Source organism: Schistocerca nitens, chromosome 1 (genome assembly GCF_023898315.1).
Source record: "Schistocerca nitens isolate TAMUIC-IGC-003100 chromosome 1, iqSchNite1.1, whole genome shotgun sequence".
Taxonomy (NCBI): Eukaryota; Metazoa; Arthropoda; class Insecta; order Orthoptera; family Acrididae; genus Schistocerca; species Schistocerca nitens.
In genome coordinates this window covers 1,187,894,668-1,187,902,376 of record NC_064614.1, presented here as the reverse complement: position 1 = coordinate 1,187,902,376, position 7,709 = coordinate 1,187,894,668, and the positions used below count along the sequence as shown (strand labels likewise).

General features: G+C 43.8%; 1 pseudogene; it reads left to right on the top strand.

Moving 5' to 3' along the window:
- Positions 1–6,494: 6,494 nt before the first annotated feature.
- LOC126211786 (5S ribosomal RNA) lies at positions 6,495–6,612 on the top strand (annotated as a pseudogene).
- The last annotated feature ends 1,097 nt before the right edge of the window (positions 6,613–7,709 follow it).

Sequence of the window (7,709 nt, the reverse complement as noted above, 5' to 3'; positions counted from 1 at the left end):
AACCCTGTCTCACTCCTTTCCCAACCACTGCTTCCCTTTCATGCCCCTCGACTCTTATAACTGCCATCTGGTTTCTGTACAAATTGTAAATAGCCTTTCGCTCCCTGTATTTTAGCCCTGCCACCTTCAGAATTTGAAAGAGAGTATTCCAGTCAACATTGTCAAAAGCTTTCTCTAAGTCTACAAATGCTAGAAACGTAGGTTTGCCTTTTCTTAATCTTTCTTCCAAGATAAGTCGTAAGGTCAGTATTGCCTCACGTGTTCCAACATTTCTACGGAATCCAAACTGATCTTCCCCGAGGTCGGCTTCTACCAGTTTTTCCATTCGTCTGTAAAGAATTCGCGTTAGTATTTTGCAGCTGTGACTTATTAAACTGATAGTTCGGTAATTTTCACATCTGTCAACACCTGCTTTCTTTGGGATTGGAATTATTATATTCTTCTTGAAGTCTGAGGGTATTTCACCTGTCTCATACATCGTGCTCACTAGATGGTAGAGTTTTGTCATGACTGGCTCTCCCGAGGCCATCAGTAGTTCTAGTGGAATGTTGTCTACTCCCGGGGCCTTGTTTCGACTCAGGTCTTTCAGTGCTCTGTCAAACTCTTCACGCAGTATCTTATCTCCCATTTTGTCTTCATCTACATCCTCTTCCATTTCCATAATATTGTCCTCGAGTACATCTCCCTTGTATAAACCCTCTATATACTCCTTCCACCTTTCTGCCTTCCCTTCTTTGCTTAGAACTGGGTTTCCATCTGAGCTCTTGATATTCATACAAGTGGTTCTCTTCTCTCCAAAGGTCTCTTTAATTTTCCTGTAGGCAGTATCTATCTTACCCCTAGTGAGACAAGCCTCTACATCCTTACATTTGTCCTCTAGCCATCCCTGCTTAGCCATTTTGCACTTCCTGTCGATTTCATTTTTGAGACGTTTGTATTCCTTTTTGCCTGCTTCATTTACTGCATTTTTATATTTTCTCCTTTCATCAATTAAATTCAATATTTCTTCTGTTACCCAACGATTTCTATTAGCCCTCGTCTTTTTACCTACTTGATCGTCTGCTGCCTTCACCACTTCATCCCTCAGAGCTACCCATTCTTCTTCTACTGTATTTCTTTCCCCCATTCCTGTCAATTGTCCCCTTATGCTCTCCCTGAAACTCTCTACAACCTCTGGTTCTTTCAGTTTATCCAGGTCCCATCTCCTTAAATTCCCACCTTTTTGCAGTTTCTTCAGTTTCAATCTGCAGTTCATAACCAATAGATTGTGGTCAGAATCCACATCTGCCCCAGGAAATGTCTTACAATTTAAAACCTGGTTCCTAAATCTCTGTCTTACCATTATATAATCTATCTGAAACCTGTCAGTATCTCCTGGCTTCTTCCATGTATACAGCCTCCTTTCATGATTCTTGAACCAAGTGTTAGCTATGATTAAGTTATGCTCTGTGCAAAATTCTACAAGGCGGCTTCCTCTTTCATTCCTTCCCCCCAATCCATATTCACCTACTATGTTACCTTCTCTCCGTTATCCTACTGACGAATTCCAGTCACCCATGACTATTAAATTTTCGTCTCCCTTCACTACCTGAATAATTTCTTTTATCTCGTCATACATTTCATCTATTTCTTCATCATCTGCAGAGCTAGTTGGCATATAAACTTGTACTACTGTAGTAGGCATGGGCTTTGTGTCTATCTTGGCCACAATAATGCGTTCACTATGCTGTTTGTAGTAGCTAACCCGCACTCCTATTTTTTTATTCATTATTAAACCTACTCCTGCATTACCCCTATTTGATTTTGTATTTATAACCCTGTAATCACCTGACCAAAAGTCTTGTTCCTCCTGCCACCGAACTTCACTAATTCCCACTATATCTAACTTTAACCTATCCATTTCCCTTTTCAAATTTTCTAACCTACCTGCCCGATTAAGTGATCTGACATTCCACGCTCCGATCCGTAGAACGCCAGTTTTCTTTCTCCTGATAACGACGTCCTCTTGAGTAGTCCCCGCCCGGAGATCCGAATGGGGGACTATTTTACCTCCGGAATATTTTACCCAAGAGGACGCCATCATCATTTAATCATACAGTAGAGCTGCATGTCCTCGGGAAAAATTACGGCTGTAGTTTCCCCTTGCTTTCAGCCGTTCGCAGTACCAGCACAGCAAGGCCGTTTTGGTTAATGTTACAAGGCCAGATCAGTCAATCATCCAGACTGTTGCCCGTGCAACTACTGAAAAGGCTGCTGCCCCTCTTCAGGAACCACATGTTTGTCTGGCCTCTCAACAGATACCCCTCCGTTGTGGTTGCACCTACGGTACGGCCATCTGTATCGCTGAGGCACGCAAGCCTCCCCACCAACGGCAAGGTCCATGGTTCATGTGGGGGGTCTTTCTACTAATAACTCAGAATGGCTGGATAGGACAAGCGAAAAAGAACAACAATTTTTTTTGTAGAGAACATATGTTTCTTAGTTTATTTACATACATACATTTATTTGCAGTCATTACTTTATAGTACAGTATTTCGCGAAGTTTTAAATTCAGCCTATCTTGCACTGAATCCAGCAGCCTTGAAAACACGCTCGAATACTGCCGGGGAACCCATCAGCCTCTACAGACTTGCTAGGTACGACACACACTTGGGAAGGGGGGGGGGGTGGATACAGGCATTGATGAACTGCTCCTAATTATCCATATTTAAGCGGTTGCTGCGCAAATATTCGACAAATTTGTAGTATATTCTTCTCACAGGTTGATAATTATTGATTTATAAGGGAAAAAACATGAATTAGTTACAAACAATTATTAATTTATAAGGAAAAAATGAATTAGTTAGAAACTACGGCGTGCACACACTTTATTCATCACGTAAACGTCACTAGAGACATCCGGAGTTAGGTTTTGACATGTTCGACACGCCTGCCAAGACCGGCGATGATGTGGCGCATCGAATAGCGAATAGTGAAATTATGAATGACCCACTGAACTGTCGGAACATCGACGCTGTCGATGACCTACTGAATGGCTATTTTCAGTTTGAACGTCCTAACGCAAACCGTTCAGAAGTTATGACGATTTTACTTCATATTATTCAATAATTGTCACGCCTTACATATGGATGCCAGCGGCATCTACTGCAGTTGGTAATACACAGAGCGTGTGTCTAACAACCCAAAGAACCTAAACTTCAACGTTATTAACTTATCACAACAGGTGAGAGAGTCTATAAAGTACACATGCTTTGAAGAAATATAACGCTGGCGCCACCTCGAAGTGCTGGGACATGCACACGCAAAATAACCACATTGTTATAGCAAAAAGAATTGCCAGATACTTACTGACAGACTTCTTCTCAGCTAACCACTGTTGCAGCTGGCAGTGCTTAATAATAGACGGACGTGCAATCGAAATATAAAAATTAATGTTGTCCGTGGGGAGGGCGACCGAGATTGTAGACTATTGGTGCCCTCGGGCCCATCGGCGTTTTCGCGAAAAGCGTATCCTTGTTGGCCACAGGAGTGAAGCAGAGGGGCAGAGGGGGCAATAATGTCATTGCCAGAGCGCTGGATGCTGATGTCGGCGATCTCTGGAAAATCTGAATTCCAGGAATGTTGATGCTGAAATCAGCGAAATTCCCGCCTGTATGGCCACTGATTCTCTACTCCCATAGAGCTCTGCTCTAACTCAGGTATAGTTTGATTGCCCACCTGTGTGCTTGAAGCCTACGAGACTGTGTAGAGATCACAAAACCTGCTCGTGAAGCTAACCACCTTTGCTCATTGTGTACCACAGACAAATTATACGGTCCCTCCCGCCGGAGTTAGAGTCCTCCCTCGGGCATGGGTGTGTGTGTTTGTCTTAGCATAAGTTAGTTTCAGTTACTTTAAGTAGTGTGTAAGTCTAGGGACCGATGACCTCGGCAGATTGGTCCCTTAGGAATTCACACACATTTGAACATTTGACCAATTATAGGAACGGAAGAGGAGGTAGATAAAGATGAGCTGAATCTATGATAGTGTGGGAAGAATTTGACAGAGCACTGAAAGACCTACGTCGCAACATGGCCGTGGGAGCAGACGTCATTCCGTCTACTGACAGCCATTAGGGAGCCAGCCATGACAATACTCTTCCATCTGGCGTGCAAGATGTATGAGACAGGCGACATACTGTCAGTCTTCAACATGAATGTAATAATTCCAATTCCAAAGACAGCAAGTTTTCAAAGGTGTGAATATTACTCAACTGTAAGTATAACAAATCAAGACTGCCAAATACGAGGGTTGAAGCTTTAATTTATTTACAGCTCGTACGGAATAGATACGTGTTTCAAAGTTTTGCTGACCTTCAAAGTAGTCACCAGCATTGTGTACAACCCCTTGCCAGAGATGTGGAAGTCGTAGGATACTCTTAGCAGTGCCAGTTGTGTTAACAGTTCGAGCGGCGCGGTCTATTGCCCGACGAATTTGTAGCAGTTCTGTAGCGAATGCCGTGAAGTGTTTCCTTTAGTTTATAAATCGAGTTGAGCTCACGAGGGTTTAAGTCAGGAGAGTGCAGTAGGTGATATATCACTTAGTAGTCCCATCAGTCAAACACATCAGTAACAGCTTGCACTGTACGTGCTTGAGCATTGTCCTGCAAAATGATGGTCAGGTCCTGCAGAAAGTTTCGTCACTTCTGTCTCTAAGCTGGTCGTAGGTTGTGTTCCAAAAATGAATAGCATAGAGACAGAAGTGATGGCACTTTCTGCAGGACCTGACCATCATTTTGATGAGAAGGGGGTGAGACGGGGTTGTAGTCTATCCCGTATGTTATTCAATTCCTAGCTTGGGAAAGCAGCAAGGGAAACAAAAGAAACATTGGAGTAGGAATTCAAGTACAGGGAGAAGCAACAAAGACTTTGAGGTTTGCCGCTAACATTGTAATTCTGTCAGAAACGGCAAAGGACTTGAAAGAGCAGTAGAAGGACTCGGACAACGTCTTCAAAGAGTTTATAAGACTAACATTAACAAAAGCAAAACAGGGATAGTGGAAAGTAGTCGAATTATATCAGGTTATGCTGAGGAAATCCGATTAGGAAACGAGACGCTTAAAGTAGTAGATGAATTTTGTTATTGGACAGCAAAATAACTGATAATGGCGGACGTGGAGACTATAAAATGTAAACTGGCAATGGCAAGAAAAGCGTTTCTGAAGAAGAGAAGTTTGTTCGCATAGAATATAGCTTTAAGCGTTAGGAAGTCTTTTCTGACTGTATTCGTATGGAGTGCAGCCATGTACGAAAGCGAAACATAGACGATAAACAGTTTAGGGAAGAAGAGAACAGAAGCTTTTGAAAGGTGGTGCTACAGGAGAATGGTGACGATTAGGTGGGTAGGCCACATAACTAACGAACTGGTACTGAACATAACTAGGGAGAAAAGAAATTGGTGGCCGAACATGACTAGAGTAAGGGCTCGGTTGATAGGACACTTTCTGAGGCACCAAGGGATCACTAGTTTATTGCTAGAGGAAAAGGGGGGGGGGGAGGGACTGAGAATGGAGAATAAGAGATGAAAACAGTAAGCAAATACAGAATGATGTATAAGTTGCATTAGATACTCAGAGATGAAGAGGCTTGCACAGGATAGAGTCGCACGGAGAGCTGCATCAAACCATTCTTCGGGCTAAAGAGCACAACAACAACAAGGACACTCAAGAAGAATGCCGGGCGCGGTGGCCGTGCGGTTCTACGCGCTTCAGTCCGGAACCGCGAGACTGCTACGATCGCAGTTTCGACTCCTGCCTCGGGCATGGATGTGTGTGATGTCCTTAGGTTAGTTAGGTTTAAGTAGTTCTAAGTTCTAGGGGACTGATGACCTCAGATGTTAAGTCCCGTAGTGCTCAGAGCCATTTGAACCATTTTTGAACTCAAGAAGAATGTTGTTTTCGTTTATGAATAATGTTACCGAACTGTTAGATCTACGGTGCGGCTGTATGCTGAACGGCATGCTGATCGTACCGAGCCTCCACGATCAGTCTCCGAAAACATTACACATTTTTGTCGAAAAATTGTGAAAAATTAATCTCGCATATACAGTCAACATGTCTGTCAACATGGTGGGTGGACTCTTCAAGAGTCGCATGATTGGTCCCTGTTTTACAGATGGGTCTCTAAACAGCTTTAACAGTTCCAGGCAGATATGCTGCCGTGTCTGGAAGACAACCCACCGGACATAAGGCAACCCGTGTGGCAGTAACATTACGGATGATCCGCCCATTCTCTTTGAACAGATAGTATGGAGGTCCTTCGTCCGTTGTTTGGTGAACGCAAAACGGCCGGCACACTCGCAAGGCTCAACACGTCTGACCTTCTATCTGTGTGAAAATTAGGACAAGAAGTCTGCAAGGGAACACCGCTGACTCTCGAAGACAAAGTGACGAATAGCATGCTAAGTCCAAATGAAAAATTCAGAATGGAAAATTGTCTGCCCGCCATCACTTTATGGGCGACGGCCTTGCCACAGTGGCTACATCGGTTCCCGTCAGATCACCGAAGTTAAGCGCTGTCGGGCGTGGCCGGCACTTGGATGGGTGACCATACGGGCCGCCATGCGCTGTTGCCATTTTTCGGGGTGCACTCAGCCTCGTGATGCCAACTGATGAGCTACTCGACCGAATAGTAGCGGCTCCGGTCAAGAAAACCATCATAAGGACCAGGAGAGCGGTGTGCTGACCACTCGCCTATCTGCTTCGCCATCTGAGGATGACATGGCGGTAGGATGGTCCCGGTGGGCCGTATGTGGCCTGATGACGGAGTGCTGCTTATCACTTTACGGCAGGGCTTAACAACTGGCCGGTTTTGAGCGCGAGTACTCGCGTCTGCTCAGGCACGTGCTCGCGAGCAGGTGCAAGGTCGCTGAGTAGGGAGGGAGGGGAGGGAGGGGAAATGCGCGCGCACGTTTGAATGTGATCTCGCGTTCTTAGCAGATTTAAATAGCCATCTGAATGCTTTGAACATTTTACTACAAGGTAAAGATCTGCTAATTACTCATTTCATAGATCGAATACGAAATTTTAAAATGAAATTGACACTTTGGGTGAGTCAGCTGTAAACAGGAAACCTAGCTCATTTTCCTAAATTATCATCCATGCAAGATGTTCACAAAGACTGTGAACGTTATTCACATAGTTTAGTTGATCAGCGCTTTCAAGATCTGACAGCACTAGACAGTGATTTTCATCTGTTCTCTCCATATTCAGCGAATATTTAAGAGATTCGTCCTGAGCTGCAGCAGGAAATTATTGACCTGCAGTGGGACAGAGAATACAGAGACAAATTTCAGAACGAGAAAAACATTTTGGAATTCTACAGACACTTCCCTCAGGATAGATTTCCTCGTTTGCACAAACTGGCGGCTACAATAATATCAATGTTCGGTTCCACGTATGTTTGTGAACAACTGTTCTCTGCAATGAAATGTAACAAGACGCGCCTGAGAAACGCGTTGTCTGATCGAAATTTAAACTGCACGCTGTGCCTAAAATGCACAAGAACAATTACTCCGAACATAGACGCAATTGTAAAGGGCAAAGAGTACAAGATAACCGATAATCCCACACTTCAGTGACACCTTTTATTTTGTAACAGTTCACAAATTAATGCGAATGTAGAGGCATACACTAAGCTAATAAAATTATGTGGCACGTGTACATTCTCCTT